The sequence below is a fragment of the Agelaius phoeniceus genome, chromosome 7, assembly GCF_051311805.1.
Source record: "Agelaius phoeniceus isolate bAgePho1 chromosome 7, bAgePho1.hap1, whole genome shotgun sequence".
Lineage (NCBI taxonomy): Eukaryota > Metazoa > Chordata > Aves > Passeriformes > Icteridae > Agelaius > Agelaius phoeniceus.
Window position 1 is genome coordinate 46,365,392 of NC_135271.1, and position 27,798 is coordinate 46,393,189.

Sequence of the window (27,798 nt, forward strand, 5' to 3'; positions counted from 1 at the left end):
TCCTAATTAACATGATTATCAACTGCTTGTTATTAAAGCAGTTTCCTATGCTTTGACTTACAGCATACTGTAAACAAATTTAAGATGACATTTCCTGCTCCATCGTTTACATCACACTGTTCATTCACACTTGCATTTGTTTTTCCTATCTGTTAGTTCATTTCAGAGAAAACCCTACATTGTGATGGGGAAGAAAAGTGATATTAGAAACAAAGCCACAAAAAGCAGACTGGTGGATTATTTCCAAATAAATCATGTGCCATGGGATTTTTTTTTTCATAAATTTGTGAAACTACATATCAATAATCTGGAAAAACTACCTCCTTGTGCATCAGCATTTTATTTGCCTTTTCTCCAACAGATGCCACTGACAGTTTACTAAATGGTGCACTGCTTAATAGATTTAGTGGAGGAAAAAGAACACTTATTTTCATACAAATTAAATCCTGCACGAACCTAACTGGAGCATTCAGGGGAAAAAGGCTTCGGTCCAGTAAAGTGGGGGAGAAGAGTGGGAGAGCAGAATTTCCACTCTTTCTGAGGTTAACATCAAGCAATTTCCAACACGGCACATTCTTCTGGTTTGCTGTTTCCTGTAAATGCCATCCCGTGGCTAAATTTTTCCAGAACCAGCAATTTAAATATCCAGCTCTTTGAAATGACATCTCTGTGGTGGTGCAGCTGTCAGAGAGTGCTGAAACCCTCAGGTCCCATAAACATCCACTAATGAGATGAAACAAGATCTAAAGTGCTCAAATGTTGGTAAGTACAGAATGTAGCTCACGATGTACTCTTCACAAATTAGTGAGGGGTTGCTATGACTCCTTAATGAAATGTTATTATGTTTTAAAACTGAAACCAGACATCTGGGGACGGGGGGAGGAAATGGGAGCGAGTGTTTGAACACCGTTGTCTAGGCTTCCTTTCATCAGCCAGCTGAATTTGCTTACTTGTCCTGAATGAGTGGATCCATTTCTTCAGCTGGTGCAGTGCCTTGCAATAAAGCCGAGCAGTGTGTGCCGAGTTCCGCTCCCTGGGAAGTAGAAATCACTGCTCTGGGAGAGGAGGCTTCTGTAGGAAAGGCTACAGGAGCTGCTCTTTCCTGGCTGTAAAAGTCTCCTGTCTCCCCGCTGCATCCAAAGGATTTGACAAATGCAAACATGCCAATGTATGCAGCACGTTCTCAAAACGAGCCGTCAGATCTTCAAAAAATTAAGCACTAAAGTGGTGAGAATTGCTTGTTTCATGCCAGACTCAGATGGAAAAATATTTATTTTAAAGTTCTTTATATAAGATTATGATAATTTCTTTCCTAACTAACCTTGATATACATGCACAGAAACACAGAGAGAGAGAGGAATACGGGTATCTATATACATATACCTGAATACAAAACATATGTATACAAAATTTAGGTGACAGACAATGACGGATCTGACTCCAGCCACAGATTTCTGACCTCTTGGTAAGCCCTGACTTTTTCAACAGTGCCCAGCACTCACAGAGCTGTGATTTCCCTCCTGAGTCACAGAGCAATCACTGTATTACCAGACACAATAAGAACTAAATGCTCCATCCCTGGCACTGGAAGTGATTCCAAAATCACACATGTAAAACCAGGGGTTAAACTAGAGCCAACAGACACCCAGGAACACACTTCCTCCAACGAATCCTAAAAACATTTCTTTAAATGCGTCCTTTAAAACTTTCTTTTGAGCGGATGAAGTGAGGGAGGACCATGCTGACAGAGATTAAACGAGCTGGCATTCACTCTGCAGCACTCCAGGACGCTCAGCCTGCTGCTGGCACTGCATATCAACACCGCTCGCTGGTGGGCGGCCGGCGCAGCCCCCAGGGGTGGCTCTGCCAACTGATCCCATCTTCCCTAACAAACAAGCACACAAATGTAGATTCATTTTAAATCAGATTCAGCTTAAATCTGATCCATTGAACCAATTTAACTGTCTTGTCTACCTTACATGTGGCAGCACCTCCAGGCTGAGGGCCCCTCACCCCGTGATGGGGCTGAGCCTGAGATCCTGCACCACTATTGCCTCCCCAGGGTCCCTGTTTTCCAAACTAAGGCTACTTTTAATATTGGCAATTCTGGTAATATCTCTTGTAGGGAAAATTTTTAAAAAGGAGACTAAAGTCATGCAGTTCAGATGCCTGACAGCTACTCCTGGCCTTGGCAGACCTACAAATTGCACTGGGGCTCACGCTGCAGCCCATGGCGTCAGCCCAGCCTGCAGGGATGAGTTCACACACCTCCTTATCCATCACTCTGGCTGCTGGATCAATTGAACCCATACATCAGAGCAGAGACCCAACCTGCTTCTTAGTATAATCAGAGAGATATTTCTTACATTAATTACTGAACACAGAATCATAGAATCATTTGGGCTGGAAAAGCCATCTGAGATCGAGTCCAATCGTTCCTCCAGCACTGCCAAGCCCAGCACTGAACCATGTCCCCAAGTGCCTCATCTGCACATCTTTTATAGACCTCCAGGGATGGTGACTCTGCCACTTCCCTGGGAAGCCCACTCCAGGGCCTGAAAACCTTTCAGAGAAGAAATTTTCCCTAATATCCAACCTGAACCTCCCTCAGCTCAACTTGAGGCCATTTCCTCCTGTCCTAGTGCTTGTTATCTGTGAGAAGAGACCAACCTCACCTCACTACAATCTCCTTTTTGGGAGCTATAGAGACTGATAAAGTCCCCCTGGGCCTCCTTTCCTCCAGGCTGAGCCCCCTCAGCTGCTCCTGGTGCTCCAGACCCTTCTCCAGCTCTGTTCCCTTCTCTGGATACACTCCAGCCCTTCAGTGTTTTTCTTGTAGCGAGGGGACAAAACTGACCCAGACTCAAAGTGTGGGCTCACCACTGCCCAGTACAGGGGGACAGAGTCATTGCCCTGGTCCTGCTGGCCACACCATTCTGATATAAGCCAGGGGCCATCAGCCCTTCTGGCCACAGCTGGCTCATGCTCAGCCTCTGCCAACAACAACTCCCCCTGCATTTACTTCAGCTGGACATTGAACAAGCAGATGACTTTGGCTGAACCCTGAGAACTTGATTATGACTTTGTCATTTGAATATAAATGTGAAATTGTCAAACACCTCTCAACCTACCCAACAGGACCCAGCTCTCAGTGCCTGGGCAGGAACCCCCACCCCCAGCATCAACATTTGCAGGAGGAATAGCACACCAGCATCACAGAGGCAGTTCATCTGGTGAGGCTTGAGCACAAACCTTCCTGAGGGAAAAGCTCTGTGTGAACACAAGCACTTCAGTATGTAGACGGAGGAATGAAATCTTGCCACTTAAAATTCATGGTAAAAATAATAGATTGGATTAAAATCAGCTTTACTCCTTGGTAATTATATTATTTCCTTCCCCTAATTGCTATGTTCACATCATAAAGTGCCATGCATGAATTTTAAACATTTATAAAGAAGGATAAAGAAAAATGAAGGAAAATTTATGTATGCACACATATATATGTATTTATACATAGCCTAATTACTTTCAAGCCATTCAAATACTGATTTCAACAATCTAGTACTGGAAATCCCAGGCTGGTACTAGAGTTCTGTAATCAATACTCCCAGAGTAAGTACTTTACATTTCCACAAGAAAAAAATAAAAATTAAAAGACTCAAAAGTGATTTAAAGGGAGTGATTCAGATGATACATTACATGATTTCTGTTTATTACTACCTACTCTTTCTGATTTTTAATACCAGCATAGAGGTTTCAGGACAAGATTTCCAAACAATTTGGTCTTCTTCCATTTGGCAAACACTGTGTCTAATGGAGCTTGAAATTAAACCAGCTTTTTTTGGTAATTCCCTCTTTGCAAAATCCCAGCAGTGATGAGGGACTCTCCTGTTCACGGGCTGCAGCAGAGGATGCTCAAAAGAAAAGAGCATCTCTCACACAAACAGCTGAACTACTCTGCGAGGCTCCAGAATGAGGTCAGTAGGAGCTAACACCTTAAAAATGGATAAAATGTAATAGTACACTGTATTTTGATTTGTGCTGTGAGTACAGAAGAGTGTGATTTATGTCTTTGACCGCCTGTGCTGGGACAAATCCAAGTGATAAACGGCCACTACAAATGACAAAGCAGCGGATGTTGTTACCACCTCACTGGGAAACTGACAATATCCCCTTGGAAATCCCTGTCTCACTAGATTAGGAGTGCATGCAACTTAATTAAAGAGACTTCTTCAACTCTTATTGAACATTTCAGTGACTCAAATAAATGCACTCACAGGTCTGTTTAAGTTTGTCTTTTTCTTCTTAAGGGTACTTGATCTTTCCCTGTATTTCAGAATCCATTTGGACAACCTAATCTGCTTTAAGAGATGAGTGGTTATGAAAGCAGTGTTTTGAAATGTCTTGGAAACACTTGACAGCCACAACCTGGACTTTTCCTTGTCTATTTGGAAAATTAAAGATGTATTTAAGTTGCAAGTTTCTCCTGCTGAGCCTTTAACACATTAGTCTTCATCCAGATTTTTAGTTTCCACCTTCAAAGTAACAGTCACATCTCCATATCCATACCCGCTACAGCTACTCAGGATATTTCAATTTGATTTATAGTCTGGCACTAGGAAAAGTATTTTGCTAATTTTTCCATTTGTTTATTCTGGGCCATCTGTTAATTCTCCATGAGCACTTCATTCCACTGCTTCCTACACTGCAAATGTCTCCCCCTTTTCCCAGTGCACCTTGTGTGTCACCATGGAAAAGGGGCTGGGTGTTGCCAGATTCACTCCTCGTGGAACACAATCAGTGTCCTCAACTGATCAGCTGTGCTCTCTCAGACCATACAAATCTGCTGCAGTGCAGTGACAGATTGACATTGCCCAAGATTTATGCTCTATTTTCCAAACAATTCCTGGGAGATCGTGACCTTGTTGCGGATTTTCTTTTGAGGAAAAACTTAGAATTATTAACTTCAGATGATATGTAAATATATGGATCAATGCTCCTCTCAGCAGGTGACTGCCAGAGTATTCAATGACTGCTTTTTTTGGTACAAAAGACACCTTCAACTCTCTCCTTCCCTGAAAATCTCCTCGTAAATGTCTCTGATGGCAGATCGTTAAATGCTGAGCTGTGGCATTTCCCTGAAGATATAATTATAAAGCCGTGGGAGGAAAAGAGACAACTCTTTAGACCACACTCTTCATTATTTTATGGCTGTGTAGTTCAGTGGCTAATGTGTATATTGAATTTAATTTAATCACTTCTGTTATTCTACCAGTTAGATAGCAGCCATTTCATCCAGACATATTATTAAATTATTTATATGGGACTTTCTACTAGCTCAACCTCATTAAGATGGAGTTAAAAGTTTATAAGCTCCAAAATAGCATGGCTGGCTGAGGTCATGGCGAGAAAGCCTCAGTACAAGAACATTACATTTCCATGTTGGAATTCATAAACCTGTCTTTGAGCCAGATGCCAAAAATCCATTGCCACTGGAGATCCAACATGGAGACACAGGAATTTGCAGGGTGACACGATGGGCCAGCCACTCCCCAGGGCTCTATGGCTTCATCAATCAGGTCTGCCCTGGCATGGCAGATGAGACACACCAGCTGCATGTAGATGCTGACATTCAGGTTAGTCTTGTATTGAATCCCACCCAGACAGCCTGGATGTGGAGCATCACTGAAGAAGTTTTGAAAAGTTTGTTAGTTTTGTTGTTTTGTTTGTTTTTCCTAGAAAAGAGTTACATTTTTCACAGAATTTTTTTCTGAACTTGTTTTTTCTCAGTATTTGCTTGAATAGTGTTTGGCTCCTTGGAGGATAATTTGGATATTATTGTGTTCATTTTTGCTAAGGGCATCACAGCCTGGTTTTAGACGCTCAAAAAAAAAGCCAGGGATGCTAATCCATCCTACTCCCCAGTACCACACAATTAATGTAATGCCAGATTCCGAATTTTACCTGTTTAGCCTTCCCACATTCCCTACACAATCCTTGCTATTGCCTACTTCCAATCCCCTGTTCCCAAAGCACCTCTCAGGGCGCTTTGCAAGGTACACTCAGCTGGTGGGATTCAGAAGGAAGAGCCTGTCCTCAGCATTTCTGGCTGAGCTAAGTGAAAGCCTCTTTCCCTGAGCATTTGTGAATCCAAAGATGCCTCTTATACAACATGTGAGGCCACTCTTGGCCTTCTTGCTCTCCAGAGGTGGGACAGCAGCAGGATTAAGGGCCAGGCCAGGGAAGCAGGGTATGAACAGAATGGGCTGGCAGCTGGTGCAACCACATCTCTTTAGCACTGACATCACTATATACAACTACTTGAAGTTAAGATTTCTTCCAAAATTGCCTCCTTTTACTATGTTTAACTAGAATTGGCTATGTTCGATCGACAGTTATTTCATAGCCCTCTCTTTGTTTCCATGATAGGAGCCATTCAATAATCACCTGTCCCACAACCACATTCTTCCCATCATGTGCTCTAACTAGACAAACTCCACGTACAAATACCCCTAGGAGAGTGAACTTGGAATGTGAAGTTTCCACCCACAGATCACAGGACTCGTGCAGCAATATTATGGTGCCAACCTATTTCCCTTCCCAAATGTTGTACTGCTGAAGTCAGTTAGGTTTCAGCAAGTTATCAAAACATGAACATAAATTAAATCACTGTGTTCTGGACTTCAAAGACTGAGACATTTCCTAGACATTTAGCTGACTGGGCATGTGGGGATTTTCCATGAGCCTTAGGTACTACGAGCACTATTTTTACAAGAGAAAGCTGCAACTATCTTCTTTCAAAAATCTGGCCATTTCCTGCAGCTTGCAGGGAAAAAGCTCAGAAGTTCTTGTTGCTAAATTATACCAAAATATGTCATGCAATATACATAGTCATAAGAGATTATAAGAACAAGGGACATGTGAAACAGAAAGATAGGGAAAGAATAAGGCCTTATCTACCACAAGTTGTTATTTGACTTAGCATGATTTTAAATTAATCTTGCTAAACTAGTGGAAAGACTTTGTAAACCCCATAAATCATTTTTACTGTGGTTTAAATCCACTTTTTATAAAACAGATTAAAGTCGTGGACACAGGAACTCGTTACCACGAGTAACAGATTTGTGCACCACAGGCAATCTGTGGTAAAGTGGAATATGTCACATGAACTGAAATAACACTGTCTGTGGAGATGCTTGTTTTAATTTATCAGAATCACCTAAGTCTGTAGGAAATGGAGACCTCCTGTAAAAAACACCAAGACTGTGAGAGGCAAAGCAACAAATGTGTGAGAAAAGAGCATGGATTGTGTTTCGAATTACACACTGCACGCATAGAGGTCTGGAGATAAACATTCATGTAACACAAATTTATAGCACTGCTGAGGGCTTTCCATCACATCATAACACCAAAGAACAAAGCTGGAGTGTTTTCTTGCCAAAATGGGATTTTCTAGCACTTTGCTGATTGCTTGTTTTTATAGCACAATCGGTTTATTTGACTTGTTTCAGTCTTCCTGCATCGCAGCTTCTGAGCCTGACCTGCAGGAACAACAGCATTTGAGAACTCAGTTAAATATTGCCAAGCACATCAAAGATCACTGCAGTCAGCTGAAAAAATGACTGTTGACCTCCGTGATCTCTGGTATGATCCGGTGTCTGGCATGGAAAACATATATAAAACATTTGGGGAAAAGAGGCAGGAAAATTGAGCTGCTCTCCATCCTAAAGACAACGTTGTCACATTAAAGATAATCACATTTACCATTAGAAATGTACAAATCAATCAAAGTGAAGTTCTTAAGGATCAAAAGGCTTCTGTAATTCTGGGTCACCAAGACTGTGTAAAGTCACACTACTACTGGTCATAAGAACTGAGTAATTCAGTTCAGAAGAACTAAACAACTTGCACAAGTGTCTTCAACTGCTGGATGCTTGCCATTCATCTCCTCTGCTATTTATACTCTTAATTTAGAAATAATATGGATGTACAAATTCTTTTAGCACAGGTGGCTGGTTTCTTCCTGTTTTTTAATTGCACTACAAGTTGGAAGAATTAGAAACAATTTCCATGACAATGCAGTGCATTGCCAGCATGTGCCACTGCAAGGTTTTCTAAGGAACCTCTCCCCATCCTTTTGTCACAAAATTGCATTAAGAAAAAATTTTAAAAAATTACTAGGAATCCCATCAGATCAGGTTCTGTCATACAAAAAAGTTTGCAGATTTTTTTTTCTAGTCTGATGCTCACTCTCCAGGGAGTTCAACTGAACTTCTTGGAAAAAAGCAGTGAATATAGTTTTGTTTTTTTTTTAAAAAGCAAGGGAAATGCTACAGTCTGGCTCCCAGCCACAAAAGTAGGGACACTGAAAATTAAAAATGACATTCATGAGTTTTATTCACACTACCAGTTTCTTTCTTGATCTTACACAGCAGCCTCGTTTTTCACTGACCTTTGTGGTGCTTTAAGAAGAAAGAAACGGTTTGACATAATAAATCATGATGTCACTTTTGCTGTAATTGTATAATACCTGACTAGATTTTTTTTTCTTTAATCAAGGTGAAATATAGGGCTACCCTGTCTTTAGTGGGCTCAAATCAACTCTAAATCCCAGTAACAATTAATTTTCTTGTCCTAATCAAATCCCCAGTTGATCTGGGCTTGTTCATGGCCAAATTCAGTTTAGTATGATAATACTAATAAAACTGTGAGTTGAGTACATTAAAAAACAAGCTAAAACTTTGCATTGCTCGAGCCAAGCCTGTCAGGTTTACTTGCAGTTATTTTTAAGGAAACCCATTATGCAAGGTTTTAGCCCTTAGGGCTAAATGAGCAACAATTTTGAAGCTTATTACTTTATTTCTGACTCACAACTCTGTGGTAATTCCCAGGAGAATTCCACCCTTCTGGGGTTAAATGAAGTTGGAAAGGTTTGGACTGGGACTAAATGTTCCATGTCCTTTAACATCTTTGTAAGTGTTTTATTCTATGAATATTTCATGGTGAAGAAAAGCCTTGTTTGTGCATGCCAGATAAGAAAGGTTTCAAAGATCTGCCATCTAGCCAAGAAAATAAGAAAATCCATCAGAAATCATTACCAGGGAGAAAACAGGAAAATGCAGCTCCAGGAACAAGAGTCAGACACTTGAAAATGTTTCATCCTCCCAAATTTACATCCTAACCCAGCAGAAAAATGTGCTGCTGCTGCTGCATATTACTGAAGCCTGAGATCAATAGTAAGTGGGTAATTAAAAACTTAGTTATGTTTAAGGGACTTCTGTTGCTTGTTTGATAAGCTCAAAATTGTGCCTCTGTGTTTAAATCTCATATTTTTAGTTAATTATAAAAAAATGAGCAGTAAGAGGTAAACTCCTTTTGGTTGAAGGGAATTCCTATAAATACCGGGATCCAGGCCTTGGAAAAAAGGGCAAGAAGACAATCCTAAAAAACCCAAAACAACCAGGAGCAACCAAACAAGAGGAGCAGGGCTAACAACTGACTTGCACCACAGGCACAATGATGCTCTCAAAATTCACCCCAAATAGTCAGATTATAATCCATTTTGCACAGATTACTCTTGTCTTTGCTTTCTCAAATTCATTGAAGTGGGTTGGTTTATTCTCCAACCTGTGAACAGAGCAATGACCACATGAAATCCAAACTGGTTTGTTTGGGGAAGTAATTAACAATGAAAAGACAGAGCTGCCAGACTGCCTTGGTCCTAGGTTAGTTTCCTTCCTCTCCTATGAATCGGTTGCGTCAGTAGTAAAGGATGTTCAGTTTCCCCTGAATGTTAGAGAAACCATCTTTCTTGTATTCAATCTGGTAACCTTCCTCTATACAGTCTGCTGTCTCTCCAGAATGAGGGCTGAGATTTCTAGACGGGCTGATGAGACCCCTGACTCAGGAGTAGACCCAGGCGTGGAACATCCTGAGTGGTGTGGGAAATGGGAGGAAATGGGCCACATCCTGAAGGAATTCTCCGACCCTATAGTCTGGGATTTTCCCCATAAACAAATTCAGAACCCAGCTGAGGTGGGGAAATATCTGAAAGAGAAATACCAGGATGAGCCTAAGGAGAGAAAGGTCATTGCAGTGAGCTGGGCCCTGGCATATGCTTATCGCACTCTGTTGGAGACTGTAGGACAGCAGACGGAGGCAGGGGGGCAGGGAGATAAATCAGCTATCCCAGTCACTCAGGCTGCAGCCAACACCACAGGCTCAAAGCCAGCAGCCAAACCAGATAGTGAGCCTAAGCCAGCAGCTAAACCAATGGCTGTTGCTACCAGTACCAGAAGTGGGAAATGCACAGACAAGACCAATCGACCAGTGGATGATGATGATGATGATGATGCAGCAGAAGGAACCTCAATGCCTCCTGACATAAAATCAGGAGCAAAAGCAAGCAGAAGCAAAGCGAGCAAGAGCGAGAGAGCAAAAGCAAAAAGCAAAAGCAGCAAAAGCAAAAGCCGCAGTCTCCGTGTCCCGCCAGGCTGATAAGAAAACCAAAACAAAACTTTCCCGCTTCAGAGCCGGTCTTAAAGGTACAGAACATAATATCCAATATTAACAGAACACATGAATGGGGATACAAGCATCATAACGTCACCCTAGGACATTTAGGAACTATATTTTGATGCAAAATTCCTTCACACAGGACTGAAATCAGCTGTGTGCATGGGAAAGGCTGCTCAGTACTGAGCAGTGATTCCAGGTCTCATTAACTTGATCCTGGTGTGATACTTAAGTACTACTCCAGTATTCCCACATCCCCTTCCTAATAACCACAAAATAAGTATATTTATACTTATTAGAAAGGAGATGTGAAGATTTATGGCACATTTTTTTGGGAGCTATTTATATATTTGCAAAACCAACAATCCTTGTCATTTTTTAAAATTAATAATGTGTGTCATGGCCTTGATATTTATAGGTACAGGTTTTTTGCAAGAAAATGTTAATTACATTCACCAGCCATGAGCAGAATATATAAGAAGCAATTTATAAATTAAACACAGTAATTTGGGGTTTCAGGAAATCAGAAGTAAACTGAAATTATATTTAGATTCAAGGAACAGAAATAGGTAGTGATTCACCATAGCACAGTAAAACATAATCAACAGATGGCAGAACAGTATTGGTCTTGGGGGGTTTTGTGTTTTTGTTTTTTTTTTTTTTTTTTACTTAGTACACATTAATCAACATTAGATTTATAAGACAACAATGTCAGTGCTTAATAAGGGTTTGAGAACAAATTTGTAGGTTTGAAATGTGGCAATTAGAACACCTAAGAAATACAAAAGGGGTGAGCCCATGCAACTGGTGATTGGAAAAATAAAGTTTTAACTTAGATCTGGAGGTAACAGTCCTAGAAACCAGAGAGATTCAGAAGAGGGTCAGATGCAATATGAGATTAACTTTTAAATTGAAACCACTGATACATGCACAGAGAAAAAGACAGAGGACAAGCCTAATTACTGTTAGCTCATTCTTGTCCCAAAACTGAAGTAAACCTGAGGTCATTAACCCAAAAGCTGTTCCACAGCATTATGAATTAAGGGAAAACCAACTGTGGCACCTGAGAAACCACCAGCAGAGCTAAATCCCTCATCTAAGTATTCATTGGGAAAAACAAACACAAAACCAAACCAAACCAACAAAAACCCCAAACAGCAACAATGACAAAAAGGAAATAAATTCACCTACACACCTGCTTTGAACAAACTCAGTACCAGAGAAGGACCTGCAGGTAAGCTGACCTTCTCAGTAGGAACAAGGCAGGTTAATGAAGAAAAACATTTTTTGTCTCCATCTATTGGTGAGAAGCCCATTTAGCTGCTGGTTGGGTATGAATTTTGCAGTACTATTCCAACAAGGACATCTGTGTAGCAAATACCCCAATATCCCCATCTTTTCTATCTTGTGATGAGCCTTTTTGATGCCCAGGAACACATTCTCCATCTGCCTGATCAAAGCCTTTTTGTACAGAATGCAGGTGTCCAAGTTCATTATTTACTTGTAAGGCTGCAAATAATGCAGCAACCTTTGACAAACCACCTTTCTCCCAGGGAAATAAAGTATGTGCCTTCACAAAGGGAGAATATTACAGAAATGACCAGAAACTGAAGAGGTAATTTGAGTTTTTAACTAAGCACAGGAGTTAGAACAGCATACTGACATGATTTCTGGTGACCTTGAAACCAGAATGGATTAGGGATTATTTCTTTTTTTTTTTTTTTAATAATAAATATAAATGCAATGGTTTGAACTGAAAAGAATAAATGTTACCCTGTTTTAGGAATTCTTCAGTCAGGGAAGTGCATTAGCACTTCAGGAGAGAAGGTGCAAAGGGAATAAGTAGCTATTTAAATGTGAGCAGCATCCCTTGATTTTTTTTTTTCCTTATTTTTTACCATTAGCTTCCACAGTAAAACAACCTGTATATAAGTTAATATTGGCATACTGTCCCTGCTCAGAAAGCATTCCTGCTGCATTACAGAAGGCAGCTGGGCGGCACAGTAAATGTGTCATTTGCTATTTAACATCTCTGTGACCTGGATTTAAATTCAGAGTCACACAAAATGAGACTTCAGTTCCCTCAGAGGACTATTAAGGCACACACAGAAAGACTTGTGAGGCATCCAAAGCCAGAGGGAACGCGCTCCCCGCGCTCGCCCCTGCGGACACACACCCTCAGAGCCCACGGGGGAAGAAGGAACTGGATAATTTTTATTAAAAGGATGCCTTCAGTTTGGAACAAGAGCACCCAACTACTGTGAATAAATCTTCTGTTTATTTAAAAGTTTACCCACAAGGCTTCAACCTCCCCGTGAGAAAAGGCGTTTGATATGTCGCTTTATCCCAGAGCCTCACACAGAGCTTTGCAGGTCTAATTGTTTTCCTGTCCACAAAGAACAAAAAGGAGAGCTGTGAAAATTCAAAAATGTTATATTCACTCCCTTAAAGCATCATTACCCACCATCTACTGCATAATACTCCCAGCCTTGCTGCTGCATCTGTGAACAGAACGAGCTCTATGTCTCACCTTTACAAGGCAGGGCAAGTGCTTATGATGAGGCTTGTCTTTAAATTAAGCTCAAAACTCACCTTCTTTATTAGTTTTACATTTACCAGCTCAAAACAATTAAAACTTCAGCTTTGGCATGAGTCAGTATTTTAGGCTCAGTTGTTATCTTTTTGAGAACTGGCACAGCAAGACGTGGAAACCAACACACAGGTGAGGTGGAATCTGTGTACATCACACATCGCAGGTGATGTGATCAGCACCTCTCACCCCACTGCTGTGCCCTCCCCTCCCTGACCCCACACCAGCCTGGATCCCTGCAATGATCCTCCCCTGCCCCTGCCTCCAGCTCCAGACTCCTGTCCTCTGCAACCAGCTACATGCAGCAGCCCTCCCAGCTGAAACTGATTATCTTTATTTTAATTTTTAATATTATTTTTTCTTTCTTTTTTTTTTTTTTTTGATAGACTTAAACAGATTAATTCCTTGATCCCCTGACTACTATGGTAATATTGGCACAGAGAAGGAGGTATAAAGGTATCATCTACATACATTTACTTAGATTAAATCTGACCCCCTAGACATGAACCCAAGAAACTCAGCTGCAAGAAGAGACACTTGTAAATTTTCCAGGTAAATATTTCCCATAGAGTTTGATTTTTGCCACCGCTTCCTTGAAAAATTGAAACAAAAAAAATTGTTTCAGAGAGCTGAAGGTTAACCAAAGCATCTCAAAGTGTCAATCTAAATCAAATCACTCAATATTAATGCACACCTGTCTGAACCTCAACATGGGCTTTTCACTTTCCTTAAAAAACAAAATATTGTGAAACCTTTCTGAATAAAAATATGAGGATGAACTGAGTCGTAAGTAATGCTGAAAGGTTCCTGAGACGGAGCAACCAGAAACAGCTATATCTTTCTGCACACTTTAAATTGTCCTTTGCTATGCAGAAGACAGATTCAAAGGAAAAATTTAAGGATTTGCATACCTGTCTGATGTGTGACAAGCCAAAATTAACTCTTCAAAACCCCCTTGGCCCTCCAATGGTTGTGTCGCACAAAGTTCCAGTGGCCCTGCCAGTCATCACTCCCCCTCACTGCCACCCATTTTTAGCATGAATTTCCTTCCCCAAAGCATCTTATTATTATTTTTATTATTATATTAAGGGACTTGCAAAGCTCAGGCAGGTCCCAGAGCAACGTGAGGTCTGAGAGCACCAGACCAGGCTGTGACCCAGCTGTGCTTGTTCCCCTCTTCAGGTATGAAGGTGCCACCTCCATCATCTGTCTCACTCCCACTCTCCCAAACTATTTTCTTATTTTATTGTACTAACCATTTCAGAAGGACACCTGTCTTCAGCCTTTGGCCACACCAGGCATTTTCTGGTGGTACAGAAAATCCCACACCCACAGACTTCAAGTGGACCCAGTAAAGGCTTCTGCATCTCTCCATAGTTTGAGTCATACACACACAGAGTTAAACCCACATATTTTTCTATTTACAGTCTCAGTTTTATCTGTATTTTGTCACTGTCACCAAGAGTTACATGTGCTAAAACACCTATGAGCCCCAGGTTTCATCAAGGATCTCTTTTTGGCAGAATTTCCTTTATTTATCTTATTTCCCTGCAGAAAACTCTAATTGGGATGTTATCTGCTGGCTTTATTCAATTCTAACAGGACTCTTCGGGGCTAGGGATAACTATAAATCGAATGCTTCAGAATAAATCAAAGCATAAAATTACATTGTCTCTGGCAAGAAAAAGATTTGATTATCTGCATTTCCGTGTGAAGAAATTACAGAAGGGCTTGCTTTGGAGTTTAAAGGCCTGACTCGTTCCCAATTGAAATGTAGCAAGCAAACAGGTTTGTCCCTCCAATCTTATCCTGACAGGCATCAGTTTGAGCTGATTTGTCCCCTCCCTGGTGACAGGGAGGGAATGCAGAGCACTTGGCATTGCAGATGGAGCTATTCCGCTCTGCACAGACCGGTGGGGATTTTATGTGTAGCAGGAATTGAATTGTGCATCTCTCCCAAATGATGGGAAAATCACTCCCCATGAAGGTGAGGCTGTGGAAGGAATCAAAGAACAGCACAAAGCACATTACAAATAAAGGTCAGTTTCTTGCTGAATTTTCTACAGTGAAAGACTAAACCTGGGGACATGTTGGAAACAGGTAATTCATTGTCTGATGAGTATTTGTGGTCTATACAATCTCGTATCCCAAAACTGTCATCAAAGCTAAAAATGGGCAATATAAGGATTAGCTATAAAAGTCAGTAGTTAATGATTCACCATAATGCATGACTTAGCTGCAAGCTAGGAAAAAAACTCATAAAAATAGCTCAAGAAACTAATTTCTTATGCTTTTTCAGGCATACAGATGATTTAAACTCAGGCATTTCCATATTCTTCAGATCCCTGAGCAATGGCATTTGATGAGAAACCGATCTGTTTAGACATTCTCTTTTAGGGTGAATAACGACACTTTATGGCATCCTAGAAAAGATTGTGTAGTTCCATAATTGGTAATTTTGTACAGCTTGCATGAGGTCCCTTGTCATTTCACAAATTTCCCAAAGCAACTGCTGTGACTGGGGTGCTATAACTGATTACACGGAATTGCTGGGAGAGAGAAACAAGCACACAATCAATTACATTGATAGAAAATTGGTGGGGCTGAAGAGTGATTTATAGCAACCACAGCTGAACTCCTAACAGCAGAACAGGTGCCATGCTCACACTGTGGGCTGTGTTGGATTACAGAGCACCTAAGGAGAGATTCTGGATCACCCTGGATTAATTCCAGCAGGACAGCCCAGCTTTCCAGTGAGACAAAAGCCAGAGCTCAGCATTTCAATGCCTGCATTTTGCTCCATGAAGTTGAACCCTGAGTTCTGTCCTTGGCTCTCTACAGCTGATGCCAACCTAATAGAAGATTTGCTACTAATGTCTTCCCTCTCCTGTTCCCTTTGCCCAGGATTAGAGCCCTCAGCGATCAGAAAAACTCCTGGGAACACAAGATCTGCTTTCAAGTTCTTTAACATTTCTCTTTGTGAGCAAAGTTGAGTTTTAGCTATCTAGTGCTGCTTGTATCAGATTTATCTCTAAGAGAGCAGAGTGCTTGTGATTTCATGGGCTCAGCTGATGAGGCTCAAATGAACTTAAATGGTTTTCCATGTGCTACAGTGAGAGAGGTTCTGTCCTGCCCTTGCTTCATCACAGCAGCTCAGATCCTGTAAGGATTCTGCTTCCCACCTATAGCAAAGGGAAGACTGTAGGACAACACAACAACAAACTCTCAGTCCTCCTCATGCCTTTTGGTCCTACATCTACCTCCAGTATTCTCATGGGGTCAGTCCTGGTTTCTGAAATTTCACCACCTACTACCATTAGTGGTACAAGAATGATAGAATTTCTATACAAATAAAAATGTTCAGGTGAATTCATGTCTGACCCTCTGGGCAGAAACATTACTACGTGCCAGAACACAGCCCCAGACTCCTTCCCTTGCCATTGCTGGCAGCCTCATGTGCTAACTGAAGCAGCCATCAGAGAATTAATGAGCAGAACTAATGAAGAAAAATCTTAATGAAGAAAATCTGTACACATTTTTTTTTAATATAGAAAGTGGCTATGCAATTTTTATTTATATATATATACATACTTCATATTTATGTATATATGTGTACTTTATACTGGTGTCTTTCAGACTAATGTCAGCAGTAGATGCACCAGTTCTTGAACTCAGACCCCAGTGTTTTTGTAAACACTGCAAAAAACAATCTGAAAGTGCTTGTAGTATCAAATTCCTACACTGAAACCTTTTATGTCACCTCAGAGCCTCCCATAAAGACATTAAGCACAGTTATGAAAAACAACAGTCTTCCAGGAACTACACTACAATGACTCTCTTCCAACAGCAGCCATCAGAAAATCTCTTTAAGATGTTCGATGTGGTAAAATATGTAAATGACATACAGTTGCTAGGAGATAAAAAACTACATGAACTTGTGAAAACATTGCAATCTGCTGCCTTTGCATCTGCAAGGTCAGCTGTATTTTTCATGAAGATAACTTATTTATATTTTCTCCTTGCTAAAGATGAGCTTCTATGCAGGTTACCTCTTTACTTAATACCAGCTGACCTACTGTACCTGTAAATTGGTGTTTATTACAAGGCTGGTTAACTTCCTCACAGAGTTTATAGCCCTTTAATTACATTCACCAGACTAATTAATAAATACACCATACACTACTCTTGAAACAAGCAAGGGGTTTATACTCAACATTTCTGTATCCATTTATTTATTTAAGCATTTCATTAAATGTTAGATATGTCTCTCCTTAATGAAAAACACTGGAAGAGGAGAATGAAAGCGTGGTTTATTGTCCAATTAACAAATCTAGTAGCTTACTCTGTCACTCAATGAATGATAATGTCTGGCTCATAAATCAGGAAGAAAACTACTTAGGCATAGACCTCATAATCAATGCTACAAGTATTGGCTGCTCTCCACATAATCCAGCCCTAAATGTGCAGCATGATTTTATTCCAGTAACACATTAACAGAATGTACAACCATTTTGACTTTTAAAAGTGGGCTAACAGTGTTACAGCAAAAAGGATTTGTCCATTTTTTAAAATAAATGTGTCCCAATGATGAATGTGTTCAGCATTTTTAGTGATGAAGCATGAACATGAACTAACTGTGGCCTCACAGTGGAGGCTCTTTCACCACCATGTTTCAGATGGGATCTCCACCAACCAAACTGTGCTGGCTGGGATTCAGTTTTCACTTAATTGTTTTGTGCTTCCATGGATATTCTTGGGATTTCAGGACCTTCACAGGAAGACACTGCTTTTCTGGGCAGCATCACTTGCTCTGTTTCAACAAACAATTGCCAAAGCACTGTAGGTTGTTGGGTGTTGCCATCTTATTGCAAAGGTCCCTTACCTTTTCAGTGATTTCTCATGAGCATCTCCTCACAGCACAACCAACAAACTCCATCTCTCCCCTCACCCAGCTACCCCACTCTTTTGTAGCACTCATCTTCTTATTGGACACAGCTGTAGCCTATTAAGGGCAAGCCTGTTCCTAATCTTTGGTGATTAGTACAGCTGCAACTCCTCAGGTATGAGACTACCTTCTGCGCTATCTTTATTTTCTTACATTCTATCCCTCCACAGCTGGGGCAGTGGCCAGAGGATTTGTCATATCGTTGTGCCACAAAGCTTGGAATGAAACCAGCAGCATTCCCACTTTCATCCCCACTACTGAGGCATTGTCCTGGTCCAAGGACTTCCCACTCCTCTGTGGAAAGATGGCAATGTTTCACTGTTTGTACTTGTTATAAACCTCTCCTGATGTAAAGCTGCTGTCTTTTGAATGCTCAGAGGGTATTAAACAGGGTAAGTGCTAAAAGCATCTCTCAAGAAACATAAAAAAAATCTTACTAAAAGACTTGACAAATGCATCGACAGAAAGCAAAGGGCAAGATCCATGGCTTCTGTCACTTCTTGGTTGACAACCCATTTTTGCTGATGCAGACACTGCAGGAAAGCCAAGGAACTGGAGACCCCAGCAAAATGACATGTGGCACTGATGTGTCAAACATAAAAGCCGGGTAAATCCAACAATTTTATGTTGTTTTTGTTGGGTTGTTTTTTTCTTTCTTTTTTTTTTTCCCCAAAGTGAGCTCACTTATTTGTTAAGCAGCTTTGCCTGAGCTTTCACAGCTAGAGCTGTGGAGCAACAGTAACAGAATTATGAAAGATCCCCCTGGGATATTTGAAAGGGTGAGAAGGTTCCAGAGTAGTTGAAGAATAAATCCTAATTCTCATCCAAAAGAGAGAGAATGGGATAATCATGAAAATATTAGCAGAATAAGCCTGTTGAGTAACAGCCAGAGGATCTTTTACCAAAGTCATCCTAAGCAGGATTGAGGAAACACTTAAATTAATAACATGTGGATTAGTACAGTTCTAGGATGAAATGGCGTTTATGTACCAAATCTTCCTGATCACACAAAATGGAGAAATAGAGCAATTCTGTGTGATGTTTTCTTGCAGAAGTTTCTTCACTTAAAGAAATGATCAAGATGTGCAATAATGGAAAAACTCTGAAACAAGAGAAAACAGGTTCGACTTTGCTCCACTGTACTGTCTACACATGTACTGAAGCAGATAATTTAGATTGTTTTAGAAATATAATGGAAACATATATTTTTTTTCTGTTTTCTTCTCTTCCTGGAAGAAGCAACACCTTTCCTAAGGGAAATAGTTCATGTACTGCCATGATGATCTTGGCGCTACCAGAACAGAACAATCAATGCACGTTATTTTGAGAATTAATGGGAAATAGGACAGAGGAAAGAGACAGATATGAAATGTATCTGAAAAAAACACTGACAAAGAAAATAGATATTCTGTTAAAAAAATCAAAAAACAGCAGCAAAACCAACAGTTTATTTCTGAGATAATGTGAAATAGAATCAGAGAAAATTCTCAACAGAAAAAGCCTCTAGCACTGATGAAGGTCTAAGCCTTCCTACTGCAGCAGAGGAGCTGTGAGGCAGGCAGGAAAACTCACAGTTCAGTGAAGTAGCAGAACTGCATTTTATCATCAGTGGCCAAACACATATGGGATGAAATACAGGTTTTCTGCAGTGTTTTAACAGCTCCAGCACTGCTGGAGTGTTGAGGAATGACCCCATGCATGTGTCTGACCTTCCCAATCTCAGGCCCTACTCCAAGCTCTGATTCAGAGGGCACCATCATGGATTACACTGGAACAGCCCAACCAGGGCACTATTTCAGAGTTCTTGGGAATGAGATGAGCCTCCATTTGCCTTCTCCAGCTGTTTTTGCCACCCTCCCTTCTCTTTACCCTGCTAAGGTATCATCTTGCTGGCTTTTAGAGTGCTCTCCAGTTGCCAGATTTGATGGACATGGCTACAAAATGAAGGTGTATCAATACCCCTCTTCTTCAGACTATGTAATTATAGAGGTTTGTAAATATTATAACCCAATATAATTGGGTTTACAAACCTACTGATGGTTTATTCAGGCACTGGTCTTAATCACCTGCAGTTTTCAGTCTTGTGACTGGATACCTGTGAGGGGAATATGCTGGGGCTGAACATGTTTGGAATGAGTCTGCTTGTTTAAATGGGACAGCCAAGAAAAACCAGAACATGGCAGAATGGTAAAACCAGAACAAAAAAAAAAAAAATCTGCCCAATCCATTTCAAAGCTTCCCATCACAAATATCATGGGCACTCAAACCAGTGGTCCTGCACAGGGAACCTCTGTGTCAAAGGCTTTCAGCAAGTTCTAGTTGGAAGCATCTTCTCCAGTGTACCACCACAGGAGTCCAATTCACAAATGTCATGGTGTGCAACACTCTAACAGAGCACTAAGGGCTGCAAATTAAACCCATAAACAAGAAAGGACTCCTTAGACTTTCTGACCTTGTCAACCCCAGTGATTGCTAAACTGGCTGGAAAATTCATGACCTCGCCTGATTTCACAAAACCATCCTTGCTTCAGTCTGCAAAAGTCTGCAAAATACAAAGATATAATTTTTTGTTTGCCCCCATTTTTTCTATTTAATAATTTAACTTCTGAGATTGAAATTGTCAGTATGTTTAGAAGTACAAAGCCTTGCAAAGTTTTATGTAATTACTGTACTTTTGTAATCAGGTCATTCACACCAATGAAGGTTTTTTCCTTACTGCACATACCTTCCAGAGCACATCTGTTTTTCTTTTTCCTATTTTTAAACAAAAGACAGATTTAATACTTTACCTAAACAGACTAATTAGTTGGTTAGATGTTTGTAGGCTGACTGCTGAAGGAATAAGTAGATTGCATTTCATTAATCAAAATCAGCTTTAAAACCCTATTACTCATAAAACATTTACATTTTACAAATCAGCTGACATATTCCCAGACTATCCATTAGAGATTTGCTTGTGCTTATCTAGGATTCTACTCCTTCCCAAGGTTTCTGTGTATCTAATGAGAACAATGTGTTCCAGTGACCTCCACAATGTAAAAAATGCTGCCCTTGTTTAGACACAAATTATTTCCCTCTACTTTACTTGGTGAACATGAAAGTGGTTAGGGCACTATTACACCATGCATAATTTAATGTTATATTTATCATTCTCCTGCTTATATGGACTTGGGGTTGAAAACTTCAATATTTATGTACTGAACTCTAAAATAATACTGGGGGAAAAATAAAACCAAAAAAATCCCCCATAGCACTGGCATATGAAGTAAGAGAATGTCTTTGAGCAGTGGTTATGAACTAATATATATGGAACTTTACAAACACGGGGAAAAAAGTTGTCATGGACTTAAACAGAAGTTTTTTATTAATTGAACTGAAACACTGAATATTTCCAAATAGCAAAGGTGGGAAAGGCACAACTTTAAATGGCAGAATAGCTGAAATGCGGTTAACAAATTGTCAGCTGGATTTCCTCTTTGCTTACTAACAGCAGTGCAATGCTGTGCCTCAGACTTCCCAGGAGCCATTTCCGAATTGCTCGATCTCTCTAAATCTCTGAAATGAGAATAATAACAATTCTTATCTCCTGCTCTAAAACCCTGCCAAGGTCTCTTGTCAGGTATTTGTGCAAAGACTCCCACAGTGGCTCTGAGCTCAACTGAAGTCTCTGGGCACTGCTGAATTTTAAATAAAATTATTACTAGTGACTATTACCAGTGATCACCATCTCGCAAAACTTAACCGTCGGCTGCCATACGAATGGTCGGTCTGAACACGGCAATTGTAATTTTCCCTATTCCAGAAGTGATTTCCATCTATAATTTATGTGGCTATAAAATTTAAATGGCTCAGCCTCTCCTCCTCTGAGTTTGTGATTCACCTGATCGAACAGACACAGTGTGCCCCACGCTGAAGGGATGCTGTCTCATCCACATAATGGACTTCTTTCCTTCTTTCCTTTTTTCCTTCCTTCCAGAGCACAGTTCTACAAGGATTTGATCCCACTCCTGAGGAGCTCTGCTGCTGCTTTCAAAGGGTGAAGGAGGAAGCAGCGTGGGCTCCATCCACAATAGCAGAGGCCAGAATAAGCAGTTGGAATGTTATATCCAACTGCTACCTGATATATGCAGTTTCTCCCTCAAAGCCAAGCAAACCCTGAATTCATTACAATATCATGAGCTTTAAATAAATTAACACCCAGCTTGTGTCAGGACTCTGTGCATGCTGAGCAATTTGCATTCCATGCTTCCACGGATGTTTTTTTTCTTCTTTGGAACTCTCCTGTTGGTAGAAATCAAATCAGGACACGACGGATTGCGCCTAATTCTAATTCTTTACATCTTTTCCTTGAACTGTACTTAAAACTAATATGAAAATTGTAAATTGAAGTTTTAATAAAAGTTTGTATTAGGGCAGAAATTAAATTAAGCAAGTGTGACAGAACACCTGTCTGTCAGACTGGACTGAACGTGGCCATCCTGATGGCCTGGGTTAACAATCAGTGCCCCTCCCCAGGCAGGCTGGGTCATGCTCTGAGAATCACAAGGAGTTTGTGACTCTCCAGCAGCATAGAACCACAAAAATTCAGCTCAGGGATGAATGCTGAAGCATCCATGCCACTGCAGATGCTGGGACCATTCCTGCAGCACACCTTGGTGCAGCCTCAGTGAGATGTACATCTCCCTCTTTCAACCAGCAGTATTTCCTCACAAAGCAGCCCTTGAATACTCCAGATGTGATTTAGAACTGAACATATCTTACTGCAGAATTTTTGTATTTATTATGCTCAGGTTTTTCCCACTTCAAATGTTTTTTACTTGCTGCACTAACTTGGTGCAGTCTTGCAGAGAAGGGAAAAATAAAAAAAAAAAAAAGGTTTTTACCTGCAGGTTCTTCTATGTATCTCACATGTGGCACACATGCACAAGCATCTTGATGCTGTCTGCCCTCTGTTTCTTACACAGAGAACTTGCCAGCTCCTATTAACTTTCTGAACAATGTCATTAAAGAAAATTACATCCTAATTATGAAGAAATAAAAATAACAAGCGAATAAAATAATATTTAATCTTTTTGTTAATTTAGGACCTAGCCTGCATTTTTGTAATAAAATCTCAAAATATGTGAAATCATTCTTTCTAAATTTTAAAACCAAATACAACTCTTCTTGCAGACAACCAAATGACCAAATTACAAAACTATGCAGGGCAGCTTTAGTGCTCCTCTGACAACTCATCTGGGACACCATGCCCAGGACTTTACTGATGAAAGAACCACAAAGAGATTGATCTCCAAAAAGAAAGACATGTTCACAGTTATTAATAATTTTATGGATAAAAACCGTACACATCTTCCTTGCATGTAAAAATATTAGTATTTAGTGTGTGGACTTGTTTCACATCCAGCCCTAATTTCTTACTGCATCACAATCCCTGTGTGCTGTGTACTCCTCCTGCCCCTGCTCCTCTACCTTCCACCCCTAAGTGATAAATTCAGAAAGGAAGGTGCTTCTTTGTGCTCTGCCCCACTCTTTCAGCAGTTACAGAACCACAGAATAACCTGAGTTGGAAGGAACCCACAAGGATTATGGAGTCCAACTCCTGAATAGCCACAGAACAACCTCAAACTTTTGGTAAAATCCTGCCACTATCAACAAAGTTCTCCCACGGCACTAAAATGCCTCCATGATCATTAAGTCTTGAGGTTTCAGAGAAACATTTTCTTATTTATCTTAGTTTGAATTTGATTGAATTCAGTTATTTATGAACTCTGTTACCTCCCACCCTCCTTGCCCTACTGTACCACGGTGTGTTGATTAAAGATCCATCTATTGCATAGCAAGATCGTCTCAGCCATGAAAGCTGTTTATGTATGGGATGCAAGCTCAGGGCATATTGATCCATGGGATGAAAAGAGATCATAGGGCAAAATGCCCTGACTATTTTTAGTTGGGTTAATTTTTTTTCCCTGCTATCAGATAAAAGGAGATGGCTGCTTTAATGCATTGTGCTGGCTCCCTTGCTTTTCAAGGGAAAAGCCATATATGCCTGTATGTGCTGCAGCTTCTCTGTCACTTCTGTTCTACTTCAGTTTGCATTAGTGACACTAAGAGAGGCTCTGAGTGCTGGCCATCAGGTCTGATTGCTGGCCCACGCTCAGGAGCTCAGTCCAGCTCTGTGGTGAAACAACACCAGGCATTTCTAGCCCCAGACACAGTCAGTCCTGGATGGTCAGGGATGGTTTGGCTCATGATGTTTAAATTGTATCTAAAAACTGTTTGCAGAAGCTATCCAACCATAGGGTGAATCCATCTAATAGAAAAAAGAATATATTTAGAAAAAAATAAGCTTCAGTTGCCCCATTTACCTTCTGTTTGCAAATAAAAAACCACTTCAATTTATTTGCTGAACAAATTTCCATAAAATATTAAAGGAACCACTGGCATCAATTTTTCTCCTATTGCATAAAATATTTTGCAACTTTATACAACACCAGTTAGAAAGCTTTTATTGCATCTATTTCCATAAGATAAAATCAGAATCTGCTCTCTTTTACAAATCTGATTGCTTTTGCCTTCTGGTCTGCTTTATCTCTTTAATGTTTATTCTTTCAGTCAGCACTTTGCAGTGCTGATTGCTTCAACTTTTTTTCCCCCATTAGACAAAACTTTTTTCCCAAGTCACAAGCTCTGAGCTGGGCTTGGCTCTAGCACCAGCTCTCACCTGCATCTACAGGGCTGTGCTGCCTCCTGCCCACAAGGAATCTATTCCTGAAATACCTCACCACATGTGGCATTTATTACCACTTTTCTCTCTCATGTTTGGACATCCCTTAGTTTTGATGGGCAACAGAGAGCCATTCCAGCCATGTTCAGAGCAGGAGTGCAAGGCCTCTGCAGGTCTCATGTGCCAGCACAAAAGATGCTGGGTTTGGGACAGGGGGATGTAAGAAAAGGATTGTCAGAGAGAGTGACTGAATGCTTTGGATGAGGAATATCATCCATGCCATCCTCTCCTGTTTCTCTCACTCCAGTTACCTGCCTGCTTGGAGTTCAGGCTCTGCTCCCTCAAGGCCTCTCCTGCTTCTTATGAAGCTGCCATGGACCAAAAAGTAGCCTGAAAAAGCAATCCTTGGGAGCAGCTCTGCCATGAATCAGCCAGGAGGAAGAGACACAGAGAAACTTCCAGGTGGAGGAATGTAGAGAGATTGCCATGACTTGTTTCCAGGCTTTTGGTCACGTAAGGTTGAAGAAGTTTGTTGCAGATATTGTTTTATGCTCTGCAGAAAACCTAGCAGAGGTTTAGATTTCCTTTGAGCACCTTGGTTTAGAGAAGCAGTAAATACTGCTTGAACCTGCACAAAGAAAGAAGTAAAAGAGAAATGACTGATCAACAATGCTGAATAGCTCAGTATTTCAGTCTGGGAATGGGTGATAGGGAGCTGAAGATGACACTGCCTTCCTACTAGAGGATGCTTACAAATGTTTACAAATGGAAAAAGGAAAACCCCACAACTTTCCCACAACATGAGCCTATCTAGAGCCCTGAGCACAGGAAATCACTGAAATCGTGTTCAGCACAATTTCACACATGAAATATATGGACATTGTCTGGTCTGAAAGATGTGAAGCAGAATTCCTCTTCCTATTTGTCCTGAAATTTATCTATTGCAGCTATTTAGGGAAAGCCTTTCAAGGATGAAAGGTTAATTATCTTTTCTGCTATTAGCCCCAATGATATTCTAAAAGTTCTTGAGATGTTAAGAATTAAACCATCTGTGCTTTTCAGGCTCATTGCAACCTCCTGCTCTCTCTGCTTGCAGGGGTTGGGATTTGGGAACTGCTTTGTAAAACTTGTAGGAAAAAGGATGGAGACGAAGTGGCTGGTGCCCACTCAGCAGACAGAGAGGGGACTGGTGGTACTCAATGGAAATCAGAGAGGTTCCCAAGTTGTGCTAAGTGCTCTAGGAAGGAGCTGAGACAAAAGTAAGGACTAAGAAACCTTCTGTTATGCTGCAAATCTCTGAAACAACAAGGCAAGCGGCACTACAGAGGAGCTCGTTTTGGTTTGTGAGTATAAAAATACCTGACATTAAGCAGCTGAGCATCCACAAAGGGAAAGTCAAAGAGCATTTCAAATGCTCTGCTAAGTTATGTACAGCAGAGCCTTCTGCATTCATTACAGACCACCTTTTGCCATGCATCTGCTTTACTTATTAGTATAATGAATCCCTAATTTATTAAAAAACCCCAGCAGAACAATCCAAGTCCATGGCTCCCTTTGCACTTGCAGTGTGAAAATCACGTAGCTCGTGTATATTCAGTATCAAAGCTCTCTCTGTTCTCTGAGAATGTATCTCAGAAATCATCCCTTGCATCACCCAGCCAGTGATCCTGATGCAAAACACCGGCTCTGAAGGATGTTTTCATTTGTTTCCATTTTCCCCTTTGTGTGTTTCAGAGCTGCTGCTTCAGATGGAGCACACCGAGTCGTGTTTGACTTTCTGTGAGCGCCACTTTGAAGCTCCCATTCACGCAACAGCCTTGGAGAGGGGGGAAAAATCACTTTGACAAGACTCTGCATAAGCAAATTGAAACAAATACAGGTATGTGGTGAATTGTACCCTGACAGCCCACGACCCTTTGCCAGAATCAAATGCACCTATATGCTGATGTTCAGAAAAGCTCCATTACCATTATTCTCTGTTTTTCTGCCTTCCAGCCCAATTTTGAACCAGAAGAGATGGAATGGTTGCATAAGTCTCACAGCACAGTGTTTTATGTAGGATTAGGCTGCAGCACATTTGGGAGGCAGCTGAATTCTATGCCGGAGGCAGAGAGGGCTCCAGGACTTGTGTAGGAATTTGGGGTGAGCTGTGGAAATGCTCTGAGCTACACTCTGCTGGTCCCTCTTGGTGGGGAAGGTGCTCCTGTTATGGTGAATCTGGGTGAGGCTGCTCCCTGTCACCACTGGATGTGTTTATACACACAGGATTTAGAAAAACACCCAGGAATCAGCTTCTGAGCAATTCAGCCAAATTCCCCCAGCAAAAATCTGCAAAAATAGGAGCCTCTGATCTTTCTGATAATTGCAAAATGAAAAATAGATATGTTTTCTGCTGCAGATTGTGCCAGAACTTGCAATCTGTTCATAAGCAGCATAAAGTCATAGGATGGAAAGTTCTTCTGTTATTGTCTCTGCATTGCCCTCTTTCTGTCATAACATTTCCAAACCACTATGAATTTACTAAACTCGAAATTCTTGCTCTTCTATTACCAGCCATAAAGAGCTCAGCTTCATTATGCAACCGTAATTTCGTTTAATTTTTTGAGACTTCAACGTGATTTTCTTCATGCAGAATAAGAAAAGTTATTGAAAATGACAACATTTTAGTTAGGTTGAATGAGCTTATCTCAATCACTCTGCTAGGATAATAATTTTTGTTGCCTAATGTGAAAACCTACCTAGTTTCTGTTTAAATGCAAAAAGGAAGGAACATTTACTCTGGGTTTCACGTACAGATTTTAGGTAAAACAACAAAACATTCTAGCTAAGCTCAGATCTTTTCAAAGTTAATTTGTGTATGAGCTTCTGTATGGAACAGTATAAGCAGAAATAACTTTATGTACATTTTCTAGCAACTTCTAAGAAAACCTGCGAGTGTTTTTGGAGAGAAAACAGATTTTCTCTGCTTTCAGAAAAGAATTATTGTAACCAGCTTCTGTTATTTATGGGGACACTTACATTTCA

At 40.6% G+C, this 27,798-nt stretch overlaps 1 protein-coding gene and 1 long non-coding RNA gene across 6 annotated transcripts in view; one reads left to right on the top strand and one right to left on the bottom strand.

The window, feature by feature from the left end:
* The window catches only part of LRP1B (LDL receptor related protein 1B), a 638,345-nt gene that overhangs the window by 527,728 nt on the left and 82,819 nt on the right, over positions 1 to 27,798 (bottom strand). The gene's annotated exons all lie outside the window — the stretch shown is intronic.
* LOC143694463 (uncharacterized) lies at positions 559 to 27,417 on the top strand. The gene is made up of 3 exons (XR_013182949.1): positions 559 to 762; positions 26,509 to 26,653; positions 26,770 to 27,417. It is a non-coding gene; the product is annotated as an uncharacterized LOC143694463 (long non-coding RNA).